Raw genomic sequence first — 25,724 nt, forward strand, 5'->3', positions numbered from 1 at the left:
AAGATCCACCCTAATGGCTTAATTGTTCTTAATGTATTGGTTTTAATAGGGACCTAATCACTTACTTAATTACGGTTACCTAATTAATTGCAAAAACTTTGCCTTTAAATAAATGATATCGGACCTCTCTTTTGTTACCCCACGATTACGGTATTACGGTCATGTCCCGCGAATGTGGGGATGCTCTTAGCAAAGACCCCTCGGTTTAAATCATCATAGTCCCTCGAATGTTGCCTTTGTCCCTCGATGACCCTTCGGTGTAGCCTACGGTTAAATGATGATAGTCCCTTCGAATGCTAAGGTATCCTCACAACTGTTGCCTTCAATGACCAATCGATGACCCTTCGATGACCCTTTTACATCCAAAGGATAAACTACTTACTTCTCAATAGTAAGGACAGTTTCACCCTCATAAGGATAGGAAATGACTGTAAAGACCTCGGACAGGTATAACCCTTAATTGCTCATTCATAACCTAAAATACTTTTCACACCTTACACATTTCAAAACATCCTTTTTAGAAAATCACCACTTGGAATACATTCACACTAGAATCATTGCCGAGTTATATTTTTCTAACAACTTTCAAAAACTAAACGAGATAACCACTTTGTATACATTCATTCAAGAATCATTACAAAGTTAAATTCTCATTTTCAAAACATTTCCCACACATTTCTCAAAACATTTTTTTCAAACTAGGAAAACATAAATGATTAAGCAATTAAGAGCCCATGGATAACCATGGATACAAAGGGTGCTAACACCTTCCCTTTGTATAATGTACCTCCCGAACCTAAGAATCTAAATTAAGGTCTTTCCTGTTCTTTTCCACCTTTCCTTATTGGATAAAAGAAAAGTCGGTGGTGACTCTTGCTAATCGCGACATTGCGATTAAAAACACAATAAAGTCAGTTCACCGTATGACACTCTTCAAGTCAAATTGGACAAAGCCTTACAACCAAACATTATGTTTGCTATTGATCCATCAGAGTTTGAAAAGTCTTTGAACCATTCATATAAAAAGCATAAATATGTTAAAAAGGTCTCGAATAACAAAAGCACATCTCATCATAACTTATCTTGTCATTATTATTGCAAGAAAGGTCATACTATTGAAAAGTGCAAGTTTAGGAAACTTTTTGTTCCTAAAGGAGTTTTTCAATGGTTTCCCAAATGCAACCTTGATTTCACTCACTCTAAAGGGCCCAATGAAAATTGGGTACCTATCTCATTTGCTTGATTCTATAGGTTAAATATCTTGACTATACGGAGGAGATATGGTTTCTCGATAGTGGATGTTCAAGACATATGACGGGTGACATATCTCTATTCATTGACTTTGTGCCAAAGAAGGAGGGGTTTGTCACTTATGGAGACAACATCACGGGAGAAATACTTGGAAAAAATAATATAGATAATCCCTCATCTACTACTATCTCTGATGTTATGTTAGTATATGGTCTTAAACATAACTTCTTTAGCATTAGTCAACTATGCGACAATGGATTTAAAGTTACTTTTACAAAATCTTGTTGTTTGTTTGAACATAATGAAAAGAAAGATTGTATGTTTAAAGGTTTATGGTTAATAACAAATATATGCTTAATTTAGATGATGTATCCTTGGTTACAACTAAGTGTCTAGTGACCATGAGTTAAAACTCTTGGTTATGGCATAGACGCCTAGCTCATGTCAACTTTGATTTACTAAAAAAAGTGACTTCAAAAGATTTAGAAATCGATCTACCAAAAATAAGGTTTTCAAAAGACCATATATGTGATACATGCCAAATGGGCAAGCAAACGAGAGTCTTATTTAAATATAAAAACATTGTTTCAACTTCAAGACCTCTTGAGCTTCTTCATATGGATCTATTTAGTCCTTCAAGGACCAAAATCATATACGGTAACTATTATGGTTTTGTGATGATATATAATTACTCGAGATTTGGTTGGGTCGTGTTTTTGGATAGTAAAGAAGAGACTTTGTCAACTTTCAAACAATTTTCTAGATTATCCCAAAATAAGATGAATTTGAAAATTGTTGTTATCCAAAGCGATAATAGAGGTGAGTTTGAAAATCACCTCTTTGAGAAGTATTGTGATAAAAATGGCATTGAGCATAACTTCTCCGCTCCTAGAACTCCACAGCAAAATGATGTTGTGGAGCGGAGAAATTGTGTTTTAGAGGAGTTGTCTAAAACCATGCTCAATGAAGGTAATCTACCTAAATATTTACGGGTAGATGCCATTAGCACTGCATGTTATGTCTTGAATAGGATACTAATATGTCCTATCTTAGACAAAACTCCCTATGAACTTCTTAAGGGTAGAAAACCTAATTTGTCACATCTTCACATTTTTGGATGCAAATGTTTTATTTTTAACAATGGAAAGGATAATCTAGGTAAGTTTGATACAAAAAATGATGAAGATATCTTCCTCAGATACTCACAGTCTTGCAAAGCTTATAGGGTTTATAACAAAAGATTACTTATTATTGAAGAGTTAGTTCACGTTACTTTTGATGAGTCTTACCCGAAAAATCTCGGGAAAGGTGTTTCTTTTCATGATGTAGGTGTATCTTCAAAGGATATTCTCAAGGAACCCGAAAATAGAATTGATTAGCCTAAAGCGGTGGAATATGAGAAAGAAGAAGATAACAATTGTGAAGAGGATAAGGTTGAAAGTCCAGATGCAATGGAAGGTCTACCTTTGGCTTGGAGAACATCCAAAGATCATCCTATCGATAACATACTTGGAGACATCACCAAAGGTGTGACAACAACTCCAAGATAAGTAACTTTTGTTATCAATTTGTGTTTGTTTCATAAGTTGAACCTAAAAATTCTATATATGCATTACATGATGAGCATTGGATTATGGCCATGTAAGACGAACTAAACCAATTTAAAAGGAATGATGTTTAGAACTTTGTCCCTCATCCTAAAAATCATCGATTAATTGACACTATATGGGTTTTTAGAAACAAACTCGACGAAATCAGAGTGATAACTAGGAATAAAGTCCGACTAGGGCTCAAGGTTATAACCAAGAGTAGGGCATTAACTATAAGGAGACTTATGCTCATATTGCTCGCCTCGAGGCTATACGCCTTCTACTAGCTTATGCTTGCTCCAAAGATTTCAAGTTATTTCAAATGGACGTGAAAAGTGTGTTCCTTAATAGCTATATCAATGAGGAAATGTATGTAGCTCAACCTCCCAATTTTGAAAATCACGAGTATGATAATCATGTTTACAAACTAAAACGAGCTTTGTAAGGTCTCAAACAAGCACATAAGGCTTGGTATGAGCAACTTAGTAATTTTTTAATTTATCAAGGATATTCTAGGGGAAAGGTAGATACTTCATTTTTCATTAAGAATCAAGGAAAGCGTACTCTTTGAAGGCGTGAAAAACACAAGAAGGGGGGGGGGGGGTTGAATTTGGTTTTACAAGCAAAAGCTTTTTCCAAAACAAGAACGCCACTAACAAGTTAATAATGAAGCGATAAAAACACAAGTATTTTTATCCTGGTTCGCTTGAAACTCAAAGTTAATCCAGTCCACCCACCAAGGTGATTTTCCTTATACACAAAGACTTAATCCACTATAATCAACATATTACAACAAACACAAAGAATAACCTTCTTTGTCTTCTCAAGGATCCAACTAAACCTTAGTCTCCTCAAGGATTCACAAAGAATAACTTTCTTTGTATTCTCAAGGATAACCTCCTTAAGGACTCAAACAAATAGTTTAAAGAATACTTTGTATGTTACAAGATGCTTTTACACAAGAAGATTTTACACAAATGAATAACAAACACTTAAAGAAAACTGTATACAAAGAATGATATTCAAAAAGAAAAATAGCTTATCAAAATACTTGTGCAACCGACATTTTCTTCAAGTCTCCAATGCATGCTTATATAGCATAAGCATGTGACCGTTGGAGGGCAAAATAGAGAAAGCTCATTTGAGAGGCTGTTCATTGTTGGATGGGAAAGGAATGATATTGTGTAATATCCTTTCACCTACGAATTCAGTGACGGGTGTGATGTATAGTACTGTCTTTGCCCACGAAATCAGGTAGTGCAAAGGTTGTTTGTTTTGTACCATATACTATTTGATCACGTTCCCATTTTGATCTTATCTTAAAATTCATTGGCTTTTGATGAAAGTTGATTGAAGCATGAAATGAAGAAATAAAGAGCTGGATTCAGAAACTTCAGAACCTTGACAATGTTAGTAGTTTAGCTTGAGGTCTTCAGTATCTTCAGAGTCTTCAGAATCCTCAGTCAGAACCTTGATAACTTCAATCGTCTGGCTTGAGATCTTCAGAATCTTCAGTTTCATTAAACAACTTTAGAAGCTTGCCATTCTTCAGAAGTTTGGTTATCAGAGTCTCATCCAGAAGCATGAGTTGAGAGAACATTGCAACAACAACATAGAGTCTCCTCAGAAGCTCTAGATGAGTAAAATAGCTCAGAGGCGGAAAGAGCATTGCATAACAATATTGACGTCTTTCAAAACTTCTAATAACTTGCGCATAAGCGGATTTAGAACGCATAGTTCAGAAACTGATGATGTTGCATATCATATATTCAGAACCAAAACTGATTATTAAAGCTACACAATAATAAACCATTAGGGTACCAATATTGTTCTCACACATATACAATATTGTTATCATCAAAACTCAAGGTATAGATGCATAACCAAATCTTATTCTAACAGTCTCCCCCTTTTTAATGATGACAAAACATGTATTTTGATGAACAGTTTTGTACAGGGTAATCACAAAAGAATACATCTTACAGAAGCACAAAACTCCCCATGAGATGTATAATCCTATAAAGATAAAATCAGAATGAAACAACACTTTCCTGATTTTCCTTTTGAAATACTAGAGTGAATATTCAGTCAGAATCTGGTTTATCTTCAGAACTTAGTTGATGTTGTCCAAAACACTGGTTGATAACATCATCAATCTGATAGGCTTCACTTCAAAAGCTTTTAGAGGAGCAGGTTTTCTTATTGAAACCTTGACTTTTCAAGTCAAAAAATATCTCTTATATGAATTCGAAATCCATGATTTTCAGAAAGAGAATATTCAGAACCATTCTGATTCTTGAGAAAAACACTTAACAAACTCTTTTTTGAAGTATTTGTTAGTAGAAGCTTTAAACAATGTTTAGGTTTTTGATTAAGGAATTTAGATATCAAAATAAACTTTAATTCTTCCTCTTTAGAACGTTATGTTTTCTCCCCCTTTGTCATAAATCAAAAAGACATAAGATAAGAAGTAAATAAATAAAGAGAAACAAAACATTTTTCATTGATAAAATGCCAACAGGCAGAAGCTTCTGAGACAACCATCTGAGTAGCAGCTTCTTCTTGAGGTTTAGAATTAGCAACAGGTTCTGGAGCAGACTCAATGTGCTGAACTGTCTCAGTTTTTGGAGCAGCTTATTCTTCCATAGCTTTAGGAGAAGCTTCCTTGATTTCTGGAGCCGGAAGACAGAGTTGGGAGTTTCTTAGCTTCCAGAGTTCCATTAAGGGCACAAACCCATAACGGAATTTGCTTTCAACAAGAGTATACCCAAGATCCTTCAGCAAGAGTATACCCAAGATCCTTCAGCTTGGAAATCTTGGAGTTCATCCAACTTCTGTACTCTTCCCATGTTGAATCACTCGCAACATGATTTGCAGAAGAACGACTAAAAGTCATTGCTTCATGCAAACAGATTTTAGATTCCGATTCAAATTTCCTCAGAGCCTTACCAAAATTAGGGGAGGATTTTGTTGGTAGTTTGGGGTATTTGACTGTAAGGTTGATTATGGACTCATCAAAGTCATGACCATATACATATGGATTTGATGGTGGAATAACAAGAGGTGATTCAAGTGAAGTGGGCTCTGGTTCAAAATTGAACATTCCTTCAGGAGTTCCATCAGAAACGTGTTCGTTAGAAACTCTTGAAGAAGATGTTTGAGGAGTTGTTATATTTGGATTTGTTGGTTGGGGAGCATTAACATTTCGCGGTGAGATAGGTGAATTTTGTAACTGTGAAAGAGATAATGATGGTGGTATCTATTGTCGATCTAACAAAGGAGAAGAATTCTAAAGGAGTTTATGTGATAGGCGTTTCTATAATAGGAGTTTCTATGATGGGATTTTCTATAGTAGGATTGATTAAACTTGATTCTAGTGGTGGAAGTGCGATTGGTTCAGAAATAGTGGATTGAGATGGAGGAGGGATTGGTAAGACCCTTTGAGACAAAATTGAATCAGAATTTAATAGAGTGCTATCAGAAGGAAGCTTACCAACTGCTATATCAGAAGCTCTTGAAGAAGACTGGACTACTCCAGAAGTATCCTTCAGAATCATTTCTTTCTGGCGCTCACTTAAAGGCACCACGTCTTAATCCTGAAAGATAGAAAGCTTCTTCTTCTTCTTAGCCCTAGAAGATCTTTAGCCTCTGAATTCCTTCTTTCTCTTCCCATGAACATCATGGCAAGTCTCTGGAGGGTTAAAATGATCCACCAAAGGCTCAAGTCCATCCTTCAGATAACTTTTCAAGTAAGCCATCAGAACCTATGGAGGATCAATTTTGGTGAATAGTGGGTAATCATCAATTGGATTTATTGTACCACAGATATCATCCTTAGACAAAATGAAATATGGCCTTTGAATTCATACTCTTCGGATTCTTCCCCCAGAAGACTTTACCAGCATCCTTCACCAGCTCTTCTATCAAACCACTGACTAGAAGGTCATCAATTAAACCACTTTCCACGAGAATATCATAAATTAACTTGCCGTTGGGAATGAATTTTCTCTTTGTCTTCTCGTAAGAGCCACAAGTTTTGGATTCTATGATAGAATCCCTCATGAACTTAAACAAAATTGAAGGAAGTCCCACCCTTATCCAGAAAGAATAACATGAATTTCTGACGCGTGTTGATGTACTTAAACATATTTGTACTTGGCCTGTGGTGAATGCAACCCAAAATAATCTTGAACCAAACTCTTAGTTTCCTTGTTAAGTCCTTAGCACTAGGACCTTTTTCATCCGCAAATTTGGTTTCTTCCTTGAAGATAACAGGAAAGATGATAACTTCTCTCTTAACGATGATTTTAGCATTATGAGTCCTTTTTCCTTTACCATCATGAGCAATGAGATCAACTATGGACTTCTCATTAATGACTATTTTCGTATTCATGACATAGGAAGTGATAGTTTCCTTCTCATAAGTTGCATGAACTCAAAGTTTCCAGCCATGAATATCCAAACTTTCAATGAAATCAAAATTGTTTTCCTTCAAGTTTTTGAATTCAACAATGGTTTCACATAACACTATTAACTCATTTACTGGAGTATGAAGGGTTAACTCTGGAATCTCTTCCAAAATGGTGTTGCTTTCAGTTTCTTTTGAAGAGGTTGGAGATTGTTTTTGTTGATCAGCCATTTGAAGAATATGAAGATGAAGAACAGTTGTAGAGAGAGAAGGTTGTTTTAAGGTTTAAAAACTTAAAATGTGGGAGAGATGTGCACGTAATGTGTAAGTGTGAGTGAAGTGGATTTAAATAGAAATTTTTGCAATGATTACAAAAAGGGAATACGCAACCATATAGGGAAGTGTAAGAGTTTAGACCTAATTCAAAGAATTGCTAAACCCAATGTGTCACGCTTTTATCACACATGCTCAGAAAGTGGGACAATTGTCTCCACTAGGAACCACATGAAACCAAAAGACAAGACAACCATTTAATGTAGCGACTATTCAGAATCAGGAAGACAAACCGATAAGATTACTTTTGATCAGAACCTTTCTAATTCATGAGAACTTCCTTACTTCATAAGGCTCACGTTTCAGAGTCAGAAAGCATAACAATCTCAGAATCTGATCTAGAGTTCTGAAGACTTTGACATTCTGAAATACATCTTTTCATTCTTGACATAATTTCATAAATAGGTTTTTCATAATGAATATGAATCTATCTTCAACAAGGGGTTTTGTAAAGATATCAGCCCATTGATGGTCTGTATCAACAAATTTTAAGTGAAAAAATCCCTTATGAATATAGTCACGTAAAAAGTGATGTTTTATTTCAATATGCTTAGCCCTATAATGCAAGATAGGATTCTTAGATAAACAATTAACATAAGTATTATCATAGAGAATAAGAATGTTACTCTCAAATATCTGATAATCTTCCAGCTGGCTCTTCATCCAGAGTATCTAAGTGTTACATCCAGAAGCTGCAATGTATTCAGCTTCGGCTGTTGAGAGTGCAATTGTTGATTGTCTCTTGCTAGACCATGAGATCAAGTTATCTCCCAGAAATTGGCAACTTCCAGAAGTACTTTTTATTTCAATTCTGCCTCCAACATAGTCAGCGTTACAATAGCCTACTAATTTACACTCACTTGATTTTATATAAAATAAACCAAGGTTAGTAGTACCTTTCAGATACCTAAAGATTCTCTTAACAATAGTTAAGTAAGTTTCCCTAGGATCTGATTGGAAGCGAGCACATAAGTAAACACTGAATAAGATATCAGGTGTAAAAGCAGTTAGATATAGAAGAGAACATATCATACCTCTGAATAGCTTTTGACTTACCTTACTCCTTACCTCTTCTTTCTCCTGAATACATGTAGGATGCATTGAAGTCTTTGCTTGCTTGCATTATGATAAGTTAAACTTCTTCAGAAGTCCCTTTGTGTATTTGCTCTAATGAATATAAGTGTCTTCTAATCTTTGATCAATCTGGATTGCCAGAAAGAACTTAAGTTCTCCCATCAGACTCATTTCGAATTCTGTCTGCATAGACTTAGCAAAATCCTTGCAAAACGATGCATTAGCAAAACCAAAAATAATATCATCAACATATATTTACACAACTAGAATGTCATTCTTTAAGGCTTTGAAAAAGAGAGTTGTGTCCACTTCCCCTGTGGTAAAATCATTTTCCAAAAGAAAGTTGCTTAGTCTATCATACCAAGCTCTGGGAGCTTGCTTTAGACCATACAAAGATTTTTTCAGTTTAAAAACAAAATCAGGATTTTGAGAACTTTCAAAAACAATGGGTTGATGCACATATACTTCTTCAGAAATATATCCATTCAGAAATGCACTCTTAACATCCATCTGATAAAGGATGATGTTATGATTGACTGCAAAAGAAATTAAGAGACGAATAGACTCTAAATTGGAAACTGGAGCAAAGGTTTATGTATAGTCTACAACTTCTTGCAATCTATAACCTTGTGCTACCACTCGAGCTTTGTTTCTGACAACTTTACCTTTCTCAGTCAACTTGTTTCTGAAGACCCATATGGTTCCAATGACATGGAAGCCTTTTGGTTTCTGAACAAGATCCCATACATCATTTCTGGTGAATTGTTTCAGTTCTTCTTCCATGGCCAAAATCCATTCATTGTCCATAAGAGCTTTATCAATTGATGTGGGTTCTATTAGAGACGCCAAACCTAGGAGAGTCTCTTCAGATGGTTTGAATGAAGATCTAGTTTTAAATGGAGAATTCCTGTCTCCCAGAATCAGTTCTTCAGAATAAGAATTTCTTGATATACTCTTCTTCTAATGAGTTGGATCAAATATTGCTTTTGTTTGAGTCGATTCTTCAGATTCTTTAGCTTTGCCTTCCGAGTATTTTTCTCTAGAGACAATATCTTTGGATTCTGAAAGATTGATCTTCATATCTAAAAATTTCTCAACTAGATTTGACTTTTCAGGGTCAAGCTTATCATTGAATCTAACATGAATTGATTCCTCAATAATTCGTGTTTCTGTGTTAAAGATTATGTAGCCTTTAGAGCGTTCAGAATATCCTAACAGTAAACACTTATATGCTTTAGAGTCAAACTTGTCAATATTCTCTTTAGTATTTAACATAAAACATTCACATCCAAAAGGACGAAAGTAAGAAATGTTAGGCTTTACGTTTTTCCATAATTCCTAAGGAGTCTTACCCAGAATAGGTCGGATAGAAATCCTGTTCTGAATGTAACACATTGTGTTAACTGCTTCTACCCAAAAATGTCTAGCCATATAGTTTCTTGGATCATGGTGTGAGCCATTTCTTGAAAAGTCTATTCTTCCTTTCTACAACTCCATTTTGTTGTGGAGTTATAGGATAGGAGAAATCATGGGAAATACCATTTGAATCAATTTTTTTTTCAAAATGTTTGTTTTCAAATTTGCCACCATGATCACTTCTGACTTTGACTATTTTTCAATTCATTTCTGTTTGCACTAGTGAGCAGAAGGTAGAAAACACATAATGTGACTCATCCTTGTGCTTTAAGAACTTTACCCATGTCAAACAACTGTATTCATCAACTATGACCAATCCATACTTCTTTCAATTGATAGAAGTAGTTTTCATTGGTCCAAACATATAATTATGCAGAAGTTCTAACGATCTAGAGGTAGACACAACCATTTTTTGTTTGAAATAAGTTTTAGAAAACTTGCCTTTCTGACATGATTCACAAAGAGCATCTGAAGCAAACTTCAGTTTGGGTAGACCTCTGACTAATTCAAGCTTATTTAGATGAGAAATCCTTCTCATGCTAACATGGCCCAAACGTCTATGCCAGATCCATTGCTCCTTATTAACAGACATTAGACATTTTACATTTTGATCTTCAAGATCAGAAAATATAACTTTATAAATGTTGTTTTTCCTCTTTCCATTAAAAAGGATTGTACCATCTTTCTGACTAATAGCCTTACAAGACTTTTGATTAAAGATGATACCATCAACTAAAATAACATTATTAATAGAAGGAAGTTTATCGTTACCAATAGTTCCAGAGCCAATGATCGTTCCTTGATGGTTTCCTCTGAAACCAACGAAGCCACCAGGCTTAAGTTCCAAATCTTGGAACATAGACCTTCTACCCGTCATGTGTCATGAGCATCCAGTGTCCAGGTACCATGACTGGTGTCTCAACTAAGCTGTTAAGCATGTCTGCAACAAAAATTATTTTATCCTTAGGTACCCATATTTTGGGTCCTCTTTTATTAGTTTTCCCAGAGTATCTTACAACTTTGGGTCTTTTAGCATAAGGATAATCATTAGATATTTGTGCATGATACTTAGGTTTGAGAACAATGTTCTTATCCTTAGTATGCTTTTGTGTCTATGCAGAAGTATCAAGCTTAGTGCCACCAGACACGAAATGTACATAGAGAGGTTTTGGTTTGACCTTCTGACTTTCGTCAGGTTTTATAGATTATGTACAACCTAAAACTTTCTTTCCATTTTTGCTAACTCCATAAATCAAGGAATCCATTTTGCTTCTATCTATGCTTTTATCCAGAAAGTATTGGAATACTCTGTCATATCTGATGACGCAATCAGTACCATAAGCTTATGAAGTTATTTCCTCCTCTAGTTTTGAAATTTTTCTTTTCAAAGTAGAGTTGTTACTTTGTAAAGAAAATACTTGGACTTGTTTAAGGTCCTTGTATTTACTCTGAAGACTCTGGTACTTTTCCAGCATTTCTGAGAGATGTGATTTAATATCAGAACAAGATAGGTTAGAAAATACCTCTTCATAATCGGAGTCAAATTTTGATTTTGATAATACCTTGCCTTCTGGTTCCTCAGAGCTTATGGGATCCTCAGTAGTTGCCATCAGTGCAACGTTGGCTTTTTCATTGTCAGAATCTTCTTCTTCAGATTCTGATTCATCCCAGATAGCCATCAACCCCTTCTTGACTTTGGAGATGTTCTTCTTAGGTATTCTGTACTTCTTCAACTTAGGACATTTTTTTTAGTGGCGTGGCTCCTTGCACTCGAAGCAGATAACTTCTTTTCCAGAAGCTTGCTTCTTTTGTCCAGACAAAGATTCGAAGTGACCAACAGTCCTTCTGACTCCTTTGAACTTCCCTTGACCACTTTGCATGTGTTTCCAGAGTCTGTTGACTCTCTTTGAGATTAGAGACAACTCATCATCATTTTCTGAGTCCTCATCAAATCCTTCTGATTCTTCCTCAGCTTGATATGCTTTAGTCTTCTCAGGCTTAGATTTTAGAGCAACAAATTTACCTCTCTTCTGAGGTCCATCTTCTTCTAGCTCAATCTCATGATTTCTTAAAGAACTAACAAGTTCTTCAAGACTGATGTTGTTGAGATCCTTTGCCAGCTTCAAGGCAATTACCATAGGTCTACATTTTTTGGGAAGATTTCTGATAATTTTCTTGACATGATCAGCTGTAAAATACCCTTTGTCCAGAACTTTAAGCCCCACGACAAGCATCTGAAACCTTGATAACATAGTCTTAATTTTTTCACCATCTTCCATTTTGAAAGACTCATATTTATGGATTAAGGCCAAGGCCTTTGTCTCCTTTACTTGAGTGTTTCCCTCACGAGTCATTCTTAGAGAGTCAAAGATGGATTTGGCAGAATCCCTGGTTGTTATCTTCCCATACTTCGTATAAGAGATAGCATTAAGCAATATGGTTCTGACCATATGGTGATTTTTGAAGTCTTTCTTCTGTTGATCAGACATAGCACATCTTGCTAAAGTATTTCCTACATCATTCACTGGGTGAACATAGACATCGACTACGAGATCCCAGAGATCAACATCATAACCAAGAAAGGAACTTTATATTCCGTCTTTCCATTAGTCAAATTTCTCACCATAAAAAATAGGTGGTTTTGCACGGTAATGATCTCTATCATTATTATTAAAAATGTTAAGCAACCATTATTTCTCACATAACTGGATCAACACTGAACACTGTGAGGTGTTGATACAACTTTTTATCACAATCAAAACCGGAGCTCTGATGCCAATTGAAGGTGTGAAAAACACAAGAAAGGGAGGTTTGAATTGGATTTTACAAGCAAAAGCTTTTTCCAAAACAAGAACACCACTAACAAGTTAATAATGAAGAGATAAAAACACAAGTATTTTTATCCTGGTTCGCTTGAAACTCAAAGCTAATCCAGTCCACCCGCCAAGGTGATTTTCCTTATACACAAGGACATAATCCACTATAATCAACATATTACAACAAACACAAAGAGTAACCTTCTTTGTCTTCTCAAGGATCCAACTAAACCTTAGTCTCCTCAATGATTCACAAAGAACAACTTTCTTCGTCTTCTCAAGGATAACCTCCTTAAGGACTAAAATATATAGTTTGAAGAATATTTTGTGTGTTACAAGATGCTTCTACACAAGCAAATTTTACACAAGCAAATTTTACACAAATGAATAACAAAAACCTAAAGAAAACTGTATACAAAGAATGATGACTTTTCACAAAGAAAAATAGCTTGTCAAAATACTTGTGCAACCAAAATTTTCTTCAAGTCTCCAATGCATGCTTATATAGCATAAGCATGTAGCTGTTGAAGGGGAAAATAGGGAAAGCTCCTTTGAGCGGTTGTCCACTGTTTGATGGGAAATGAATGATACTGCGGACTGTCCTTTCGCTCACAGATTCAGTGACATGTGTGATGTATAGTACTGTCCTTGCCCATGAAATCAGGTAGTGGAAAGGTTGTTCATTTTGTACCACGTCCTATTTGATCACGTTCCTATTTTGATTTTATCTTCAAATTCATTGGCTTCTGATGAAAGTTGATTTAAGCATGAAATGAATAAATAGAGAGTTGGGTTCAGAAACTTCAGAACCTTGGGTTAGAACCTTGACATCATTAGTAGTCTAGCTTGAGGTCTTCAGTATCTTCAGAATCTTCAGAGTCTTCAGAATCCTTAGTCAGGACCTTAATAACTTCAATCGTTTGGCTTGAGATCTTTAGAATCTTCAGCTTCATAACACACTTCATAAGCTTACCATTCTTCAGAAGTTTGGTTATCAGAGACTCTTCCAAAAGCACGAGCTGAGAAAATATTACAGCAGCAACATAGAGTCTCCTCAGAAGCTTCTGATGAGTAAAATAGCTCAGAAGTAGAAAGAAAATTGAAGCAACAATATTGGCGTCTTTCAGAAGTTTTAATAACTTACGCAGAAGCAGATTTAGAACACATGGTTCAGAAACTAATGATGTTACACATCATATATTCAAAATCAGAACTGGTTGTTAAAGCTACACAATAACAAACCATTAGGGTACCAAAATTGTTATCACACAAATACAATATTGTTATTATCAAAGCTCAAGGTATAGATGAAGAACTAAATCTTGTTCGAACACTCTTATAGTTCAAGTTTGTGTCGATGATATCATTTTTGGATCCATTAACATGCAACTTGTCAAGCAGTTTTCTAAGCTTATGCATGGTGAGTTTGAGATGAGTCTCAAGGGGGGAGTTGAATTACTTCCTTGGGCTTCAAATAAAGCAACTCAATGAAGGGAAATTCGTGTGTCTAACTAAATATTGAAATGAATTGCTAAAGAGATTTGGTATGGAAGATGCAAAATCGATTGACACTCCAATGCTTACAAATGGAAAGGATGTTGATGTTAAGAAGTATAGAGGTGTGATTGGTTCTCTTCTATATCTTATTGCATCTATGTTGAACATTATGTTTAGTATGTGTATGCGCTCTCGTTATCAATCGACTTCTAAGGAATCTCATTTAAAAACTGTAAAATGCATTCTTAGGTATGTTCATCGTACTTCTAAGTATAGGATTTGGTATTCTAAGGGAAGCAATTGTAATTTGGTTAGTCATATCGATTCCGATTTTTCCGATTACAAATTGGATAGGAAGAGTACTAGTAGAACTTTCCACATGTTTTCAAATTACTTAGTAAGCTACCATAGAAAGAAACACATTTTTGTTGCTTTGTCAACTGCCGAGGCGGAATACGTAGCAGCCGGTAGTTGTTGTGCTCAAATTTTATGGCTCAAATAACAACTACTTGATTTTGATATTAAACTACAAAGTATTCCTATTATGTGCGACAACACTAGTGCTATTAATCTAACCAAAAATACGGAGTAACAATCTCGCACTAAGCATATTGAGATCTGTCACCACTTCCTACATGACCATGTTGAGAAAGGAGACGTCGTATTTGAGCATGTTGATAGCAAAAATAAACCTGCAGATATCTTTACAAAACCACTTGCGACTGAACCGGTTTTCAACATTTGAAGGGAATTTTGGATACTTAATATCTCAAATCTTGCCTAAATATGATTTGTTGCATGCACTTTATATATATTTTATCTAAATTTCCTTGGAAGTTCAATCACATAAGAGTGTATCAATTCATAAAGCGAGGTAATATTGTTCCATTTTCCTTTTCCCTTTTGTAAGTAAGCTTTTACTTTTGTATGTTGTTTATGTTCCAAATAATTGATATTCTTGATGTATGAGATAGTACATGAATATTCACTTCCAAAAATTTCTATTGATGTATGTCAACTTATATGCTTATAGTATTAGTGACCTTGTGCTATTCTTTTTCATGCTTGAAATATGCTCTTGGTACATTGGCTTGTCATCTATTTCAACATGAAATATGGTTGAACATGTTATGATGTTAGCAAAATTCTTGTTGTGTGTCATTGTTATGATAACATCTCTGTTTTTGGTTTGAGTGGTGGTAAATCTATATATCGCACTGCTATAGCACACACATGTGCAACATTTCAGGAGCATCAAAGGCAAATGTCATGTAATCATGTCGCTTTTGTAGCAACTCAAGAGTTTTTTATTACACTGTATCCTTCATTTTTATGTTTGTGTTATGTTATTTGTCATAAGTTGTGGCAAACATGTTATATTGTTGCTTTATATGCTTTTATTTATGTTTAGGCATTTCTTTCTCTCTCTCTCTCTCTCTCTCTCCTCTCTCTCTCTCTCTATATATTATTATATATATTATATATATATATATATATATATATATATATATATATATTATATATATATAATTCTATGTGAGTGTTATCATATTAATGTTCTTATATTTGCAAATCGCCTATGTGTGTTATATTGGCTTATGCATGATTTAAGATACTTCTCATGGATTGCTTTGTTTATTTTCAATGTTGTCAAAGGGGGAGAAGCAAGATGAAGTTGGAATGGATACATTCAGGGGGGAGCCTTCATGAAAACATGAAATGTATTGTCTCAAGTTTTTCCATCATAAAAAGGGGGGAGTATGTGAGTGCAACTTTTCATTAGATGTATTTTGCACGATATCAAAACCATGATACTTTATCTTTAATGTATATTAGACGATATCCTTTGATTCTTAATGTGCATCTTAGAATTTTGAGCATAAAAGCATTTGGAAATAAGTTGGAAAAGGTTTCATGCATCAAAAATGCATCAAAAATAATTTTTGTGAAAAATCAACTTATTGGTCGACACATACATATTTCAGGTCGACACATAGAAGAAATTTTTTCTATGTGTCTACACATCCGCTTTATAGGTTGACTCATTACAGCATTATTAAATCCCGTAGGCTCTATTATATGTGTCACCTCAACAAATCGACACATGACCTTGACATGTCGACGTATGACCTATACAGGTCGGCACATGCATCGAATAGGTCAGCTCATGGCTTTCGTAGGTCGCCCTATGCAACAAAAATTTCAAAAATTTCACAATTTTTTCAAATCTTTTGCATGCATATAAATACTTCATACATGCATCTTTTTCTAGTAAGGGTTTCTAGAGAGTAAAACCTATATGAAACCAGGATTTCAAAGCATTCTCATCATCTTCAACCTCATTATATGCATACATACAATCAAACTACACATAATCATTTTTTTATTGGGTTCCATCTAGAATTAGGGTTGATAACTTCCAATTTAGGTTGATTGTACTGTAAATTGGGTTGAGAACTTTAAGGGTTTCAAATCAAAAAACCGAGTTGGGGTTTTCCTTCAAGATCGTTTAGGGTTGAAGGTTTTGAACAACATTACACAATCTGGATCCGATCGAGTGAATTTTTTGAAGAATGGGAGGTTCTTGCAAAGAGTAAAGTGGGACGGTGGATCACATTCGTAAATCTTCCGTTTCAATAAGTGCACGTTTTAGATTTGATAGAGTGAAAGGTTTGAAGAACAACGAGTTTCTTGCAAAAAAGTATCATGAGATGGTGAATCAAAGCGGCATTGTTGGGTTACTTTATCAAGATTTGATCAAGGGAAGAGAAGGTGTCTGAATCAACATCAAACTTAGGGTTTATAGGGTTGGATTACTACACCTCTCTTGTATACATACATTTGCAAAGTAAGATATATTACACTATCTCAATTCGAGTTCGAATTGAGGGCAAATATACCCATATCGAGATCGATTAGGGAACTGACTAAATAAATCCTTGTGTACTCTCTCTCTCTCTCTCTTCATATATATATATATATATATATTATATATATATATATATATATATATATATGTTTTATTTTCGGTTTGCAAATTGTTGATTTCATCGTTTGTGCGATTAAATTGTTTAGATAATATTTTTTATTACATTTTGAAATTGGTGTTATTGAGTTGATCACAATTCCTTAGGTTGTGATTGGGTTTTAAGATCAACAATACCATATAAAATTCCAAACAATATCGATTGCACACTAGGTGTTTGACAAATTGTCTCAATTTCTTTTTTATGTGAATTATCATTGAAAGTAGACTATCCTTGTTGCTTTGCATTCAGTTGGTTGTGTTTAATTGTGTTCGATCAATTTTCTATTCATTATCATATTATTATTACTATTACGCATATCCGAGCTTTTTGATAGCGGGTTCGGTTAGACGATTTTGATCCGAGATATCTTCGCTTGCTTCTGCGCCTTAAAATTTTCAAAACTATTTTTTTGGTCAAAGTTTTAACTTAGGATCTATTCACCTCTCTCTAGATCTAAGCCTACCGTCTAACACATTTGTTAGAAAACATCTTAGAATGCCTCATTATTTGTTTATGGCATGTGTGTACTTCAACGGGAAGAAAACTCTTGTTGATTTTGGGCTTCAGAAGGACACCACATGTCTCGCACTTTTGAGATCCAAATTGAATAATATTTTGCCCAACATCGAGAATAGAAAGGCGAGTAAGATCGAGTTTCGTGCACCATGGTGAAATACTGATTGAAATGTGAAATACAACCATATTGAGCTAAAGACTGATGAATATTTAAAGGTTATGTAGAGAATATATCATTGTAAGCTAACAAAGGGACTGATCGAGTTTGATGCGACAATTTCTAGATCTATCGACGACATAATCAAGATGTTGTCCATAATCATCTGGCAGTGTCTAGGTTTTTTATGTTTATTATTGTTAAGTTATGTAATTTAATGTGTTAAGTTAAGTTGATTGTAATATCTTAATTTATATTCATCATGCAATAATGAAAGCGACGAAATGTTATCTAATAAACTGTATGGTGCAAATGTCTGGGCAATAACACACATAATATACAAATAAACTAATAATAGTAATAATGTCTACATAGGTCCCCACAGGCTATGAGTGTTGCATGTGATTCTAAAGTATAAACCTCATCATCTGGGTTAACCAAATCCACGGGGTTGTCCATAATAAATGATATCATCTGCAAATGTTGATGGTCATCTACACACTACGCAAGGAATTAAACCTCCATTACATGATCTCCAATGGCACAAGAAGAGCTGATAATTTTACCCATATATTAATGCCCTTAGATAGAACAATAAGGACCGGTCATTGGATGTCCTAGACATACCCAAACTGGCGCAAACACCTCTCAAGTAAGTGTCTAGCCACTAAGGTCTCCCATCATAGATAACCAGAAAAAGTGAAGTGTCATCGAACTCTCGATGCACTCTATTGTGTGCGTAGGGTGTCTAGATGACATCATATATAGTCAACCAATCAATCCTTCTCTTGTACTCCAAAACTCTTCCTGGGTGTGCATGCTTGGACTTCTATCTATTGGCTTGTATGGAACCAGTAGTGGTAGGAATAACCTGCCTCTCACAAATGGAGGGGAAATGCTCGTATATCCAACATTACACAAGGACATATAAAAATTAATAAATGACATTAGTAAGAACTAAATTAGTAATAAATAGTAAAATTATATACCTAAAATAAACTCGTATAATCGGCAAGCTGCCTAGTCTCAAAGACAGTCGCCTATCCAAGTGTAGAATATAGAACAGTCAGTGCAACACAACCCCATGCCCAACTGACATGGTCAGGGTTACTAAGTAGCCACATGTACTTCACATTGATTTATACATGAGACTTATCCCATGAGATAATATATCCTACAAGATGTTACATGTGTACACTAGCGGTTGCCTCATACATAGACTGCTACACCAGATCAGCATACCTATTACATAGACAAGATAGGCAAAAGTGAGCACCCTTGTTAGACTTACACTCCTCTAACATGTGCTCCTCAGTAACCTTCAAGTCTTGCATAGCAGTAATACATGCTAGTTGTTGGCTAATGAGAAGAGTAGTGAAGAAACTACCTATCAGGGGAAGATGGAACAAAGAGGAGACATCATCCAAGGTAATTGTCATCTCACCAACCGGAAGATGAAAGGAAAATGTCTCTTTATGCTATTGCTCAACAAATGTTGTAGCGTCGAGCATGGTTAACGAGAAGACCACCAATGAAAGGAGACTGTAATAATCTACAATCTCTTTGACCTCCCTTGGTGTCGGGGCACTAAGAACTTCTTTAGCTTTGCCCCGTGGGTGGGCACCTTCAGCAGCAGTCGGTCTTATAAGAAACAAAGTAAAAATCATCAATTATTTTCAACGTATTAATAATAAATAAAGTCAAGCTCAATATAACATATACATGCTTGTCCCTTTCATAATCTGAATGTCACTTGATCGACATGTCTAGTAAGCATGGAACGGTCACTGGACCCTCCAAGAAACCCAATATCTGTGTGTACATATGGCTTCGTCGAAGCCAGACCAGTAACCTTTGTATCAAGTGGAGGAGTAACCTCTATATCACCCATAGCAGGCACCTCTATATCAGGCACCTCTATATCAGGTTGAGGAGTAACCTCTGTATCAGGCGCAACTTCGTCTCAGAATAATGGGGCGCCTTGATATCGGCCACCATCGTCCTGTCATCCTGGCCCTTTATATCTTAAGTTGTTTCCTGGACATCCTCAACGGCCGCAACAATGGGTTCATCGTCGGGATCTCTGGTCCATCCATCAACTCTAGATCCTCTACGTCAGATACTATGGGGTGTGTGGCCCTACTAAGCCATCTGTCTCCTATGAGCACCTGTCAGGGTTACTCTCTCCGCCTATAGAGGAGAGTCCTCAACATCATCTACACTCGCACGAGCCTTCATTGCATCTCTGTCACGCTTCCTAGAAGCAATCATCCTGTCTGATCCTCTAGTCCTCACTGCAACTCCAAAAAAAAATGATAAAATATGAACTACCAGATTTTTTTAAAATCCAAAAATAATCATGGTTTTCTTGGATTTTTTGAAATATCTGATTAACCATATAAACATTTTCACTACCGACTTTTTAAAAATATATGGTATAACTGCCTGCATTTGTATCGGTTTTTTCAAAATATCCGGTATAACTGCATGCATGTTTACCATTTTTTCAAAATATCTAGTATAATTGCATGCACGTTTAGCGGTTTTTTAAAAATATTTGATTGAAAACATTCATTTTTACCGATTTTTTTAAAATTTCTGAAAGAATATATGCATTTTTATCTGAACTTTCAAAATATCCGACAAAAATGCATGAAAAACATGAGTTTTTATCGGACATTTCAAAAAATCGGTAAAAATGCATGTTTTTTTAAAGAAAAATCCCATAAAAAAAACTAAAAAAAACCTGTAAAATTGTATACTTGTCATAAATTCGATTGTTGAAATGAAAATACTGATATTGTAAGACCCCAATTTTGACCCTAAGATCCCTCATGGCATCATAACATTGCATTTGCATTGCCTCAAGGATCATAAGCATCTTGGCTCCTTACCTTTGGGTGGGATCCCTTGAGATTTGGTTTGAGATCACCAAGCATGCTTGAATTGTATAATTGCTTTTCTCATTTTATTTACTAACCAAAAGCACAAAAATATGTCACTAACATCTCTTGTTTGTAGCTTGAGCAGTCACAAGGTCCAAAGCCTCTAGGAGATCCTATGTGCATTGATAGGGCCAATTGAAGATGAAAGCAAGTATGGCAATAGTTCCCAAAGCTCTCATTCATAAAATATGCCTCCCAAGTGTCTCAATTCATCATTTTGATCAAAGCAAATCAAGGGCTTGAGGCTTTTTTCCCAAGGAAACCCTAATTCATCTGTTCATCAACTGTGTCTTGCTCATGAAGCAATCTCAAACCATGGTCAAATGCAAGCATAGGAAGTTCTTTCATTCATCAATTCATGCATATTTGAACTTAATTGAGTATCCTCAATCATCAATTCATCAAAATATGAGGTGTGGACTTGAGAAGTTGATCAGTCAATTCATCTGACTATTTTGAAATACATTGAGACCTAACTTTTTATGTGTTTGTCAAATGGAGATGACCCCAAGAGAAAATATGTTCTTAAAGACCATATGAACAACTTTCATGTTCATCAAAATTGTATTTGAAGCTTGGAAGGTCATCATCCTTTCTAATACATTATAGGTCATTTTGACTGAAACCCTAATTTTGGGTCAACTTCCCAAGAACATAACTCATTCATTTTTCATGATTTTGAGGTGGGATCAAATGAATTGGAAATCTTAAGATGTCTAATTCAAATGTTATGTTGAGCAAAATTTCAAAATCTCAAAAGAAATACATGTGATAATGCAAAACATTATAGGTCACTTTGGACCAAATGCATTGAAATGAGAAATAGTAAAACTTCAAGTGCCCATAACTTCTTCAAGTGCCCATAACTTGATTGCCTTGAAAAGATCTACAACTTTGATGTTGAAGATTTTGTCATTTGGAACTTGCATCATTGAGACAAAAGGGCTCGAACTTTGGCCAATTTTGAAAATCTCACATGTGCATGTTTTGCACCCTACACTTCATGTCCAATTTTCATCAATTTCCTAGGCCCAAATGGAGTTTTGATCAACATAAAAATTGATCCTTATGCAATAATCTTTCCAACCATTACTCATGAGGTGGTGTTTCCATTTTTGGCATGGGATTTTCGAAGGCTTGAACATTATGGCACATTTTAGAAAATCATTTTAATTTGCATTGCATGAGCTATTACCATCCAATCTACACGTCCAATTTACTTTCATCATGCATCAGCTTTCAATTCCAGTTGGAATTGGGCCCTCCATGCGCCTGTACAGGCCCATGCATGGAGGCTCTTTCCATTCATGCAAATTTGAAATCGTGCATTAAGCATTGTCTTGCCTATAAATACAATGCCTTGGCTTCATAATTCCTCAACCTGAATGCGCCTCAAATGCTGCTAAACTGAAACCACAACCATCACTAAAGGAACTAGCTCATTTTTCTTCAAATTTTCAGATCTGAACTTTGGTTTCCTCGATCAATTTTTTGATCTTAAAGTTCCTAAACCTTCTTCTCCTTGATCTATAGTGTGGACTATAAGCAATAGCATCCAAGAATTGTGACTCAAAGCCTTGCAAATCAAAGGTTTACCTCAACTGTTATTTTCTTCGAATCAGCTTGCATAGTGCTTAATTCTCATTGTTGTTGTGTGATTTGAAGTCCTCTACATAGAGGCAACATTATTGTGCTTTCAATTTTCAAAAATCATGAAGTTCATATGAACACCACAGATCTTCCACTTCTGATTTCTCTCAATATAGAGATCTAGAATGGATTTGAGTGGTACAGGGGTGATGTACATCACCCCAACTCTCGATTGATGCCTGGATCGTGCCTTTTGGTTACCATTTAAATCTCTGCAATTTTGGACTTGGCCGGAGCTTGGCCGGAGAAGACGGTGGCGCTGGCCACCGTCTGGTTCCCAGATTTGATTTGGAGCGTCCATTCCTTTTTCCATATTCAATCACATGCATCCAACATTATGACTTTTTATTAGGCTTGGTGTGTTGCATTTGACTCATGCATATGGTGAATGCGCGCTCCTTAGCCGTGTGATGATCCACGTTAATTAATGAATCATCATCAGACGGCCCACGCATTTCCTATTTTTTATTGTTTGATTTTTAATTCTTTTATTTCTTTTAATTCCATTTCTTTTTAAAAATTCATATCTCTCATTATTGGTCCAAAAATTATGGGACCAATTTCATTTTTCTCCTTTTAATTTCTACTTTCTAAAAATGATTTTTAATATTTTTTATTTTATCATTTGATATTTTTTAGTAATTTTCTCTTTTCTTCTTATTTTTAATTCATTTAAAATAGTTTTTGATATCCAAAAAATACAAAAATATTTTTCCAACCTCTTTGAATGATGATAGATCTATGAAAAATATTATCATCAATTTATTAATTGATTTGAGATTTATTTGAGATTTTAGTTCAATTAGGTTATTTTTATGCATTTTTTAATTGATTTAAAATAGTTTCTGACTTCTAAAAATGCTGAATTTTTTTTTTAAACTTTGTTTGGCCTTGTTGAACTTGGGATAATTCACTTGAACTTTTCAAAATTGATTTGAAGTGAGTTTGAAGTTTGACCTTTCTTTCTTATTTTAATTCAAGTTTTATTTTAATATTAAAAAATGCCAAAATATTTTATTTGTTTCTTGACTTCTAATCTTCATTTTGCTTCTGTTTTCTATTTGTTTGACCTTGATATTCTCTATCTTTGGTCAATGCTTGTTGATTATCTCATTCCATTTCTATTAATGCACTTTAATTCTTCATCTTCTTCTTCTTCTTCTTTCTTTTTGATCAATGAGTTAAAGATTGGTGGTTAGCATTGATACATGAAGGTTTAATCTTCATTGATTCAAATCTAATTCATCTTGATCATGGATCAAGTGAATGGTTTTGCATTAAGGATAGGTTGCTTCCTAAATCATGCAAAGAACCTAAATCAATACAAGATCATTTCTCATCTTCTTTTTGGCATGGCAAGTTGTTGGAGTTTGATTCACTAATCAAGACCTCTAACTTGTGTTGTTGCCTATATTATTATTGACCGGCCTCAGATAGTTGTGACTTCTACATAAGTCCAATTACGATTGCTTAACATAGCGCTAAATTGCCTTATGGCACACTAACTCTAATACTAACCATTAACCATTAACATTTAATTCTTGCACTTTACATTTATGCAATTTACTATTTTTGTACATATTATTCATTTGCTTTTGCTCTTTGCTCACTTGAGCACATGTTTATGTTAATGCAATTTGCCTTTTGCTCACTTGAGCACATAATTGTGTATATATTATTGTGCTTGTGCTTTTGTCTTGATTGTTGTGACCCAAATGCAAAGAAATGGACAATTGGACTTAGTTTCTAGGATACTCCCTATGCAAAATTGGAGCAAAAGGACCTTAATGTGGAAGATGGACTAGAAAGACCAAATCTCCAAACTCACTCTTGTCCATTCTTGATTTACTACATGGAACCTTTTGATGTGTGTGCTTTTGTGCTAGGGAATCCTATTTGAGCCAAATTGAAGAGCCATTGCCATGGTCATCCAAAGTGAAAGATACAAGAGCCATTGGGGGATCTTCTAAGAGCTTGTTTGATTATGTTGATTGCTTGAGCTTACACTTATTTTGCTTGCATATTACAAAGGATGGGAGCTATTTGGATCATCAATATGATCTCAAGAGAGGAACTCCATTTGTGGTCTTGTTTCTTATCCCTCATCTCTTGTATGATTAGGATCTTAGCCATTCTTCCTCTTCCCTCCACTCTAACCCAAGCCAAAACTTTTTGTGCAAACATTTAACACTTTATCAAACATTAGAAACTTAAGCATTATGCTTTTGATTTTCTAACTTTCTTTTCATAACACTCATTTTGAATTGAATCTTTAAGTCAACTTCGACCATATTTTTGTAAATAATTTTCATTGGTAAATATAACACATTCAAATACTTTTGTGGTTTCAATGGCCACTTCTTATTAAAAACTTTTCATAACCTCTAGCTATTAGGCTTGAGTTATCCTTGAGGTAGATGTAATACTCACCTATATCCTTAGTGATGGACAATGAGTCTTCCATGCTTATTATAGGGTTAACCCCTCACTAGCATGTTGAAGTTATCCTCACATGGTGGATTTGTGGTTTTATGTTGATTTTTCTCCCTTGGATAACAACAGACCTTAAGGCTTTTGGACCAATCAATTCACCAATTCATTTTGAGATTTTTACCCCGAACTACGAGGTGTTGATCCTAATCTTTTTTAAGATGGTACGTAGGTAATGAGTTTATCCATCCAAACACAAATTGTAAATAACTTGTATATTCTCTTCTCATCTCTTCAATCATGTTTGCACAAACAAATTTTTACAAAATACTAACCTTACAACAAGTGTGAAAAGGGCTCCCTAGGAGTACCTAGGATGTTTTGGGTACTTAACACCTTCCCATTGCATAACCAACCCCCTTACCCCGATCTCTGACATTTTTACTAGTTTTTGATTCGATAAAACTTTTAGGTTTTTGTTCGCTTTCTAACCATTCCTTTGGATAAATAGAAGTGCGGCGGCGACTCGACTTGTATGGTTTACCTTGGATTTAGTCAATATCTCTAATGGTAACGAATACCCCGCTACAGAAAAATGGCGACTCTGTTGGGG

The sequence above is a fragment of the Lathyrus oleraceus genome, chromosome 6 (assembly GCF_024323335.1).
Source record: "Lathyrus oleraceus cultivar Zhongwan6 chromosome 6, CAAS_Psat_ZW6_1.0, whole genome shotgun sequence".
In the NCBI taxonomy this organism is placed as follows: Eukaryota; Viridiplantae; Streptophyta; class Magnoliopsida; order Fabales; family Fabaceae; genus Lathyrus; species Lathyrus oleraceus.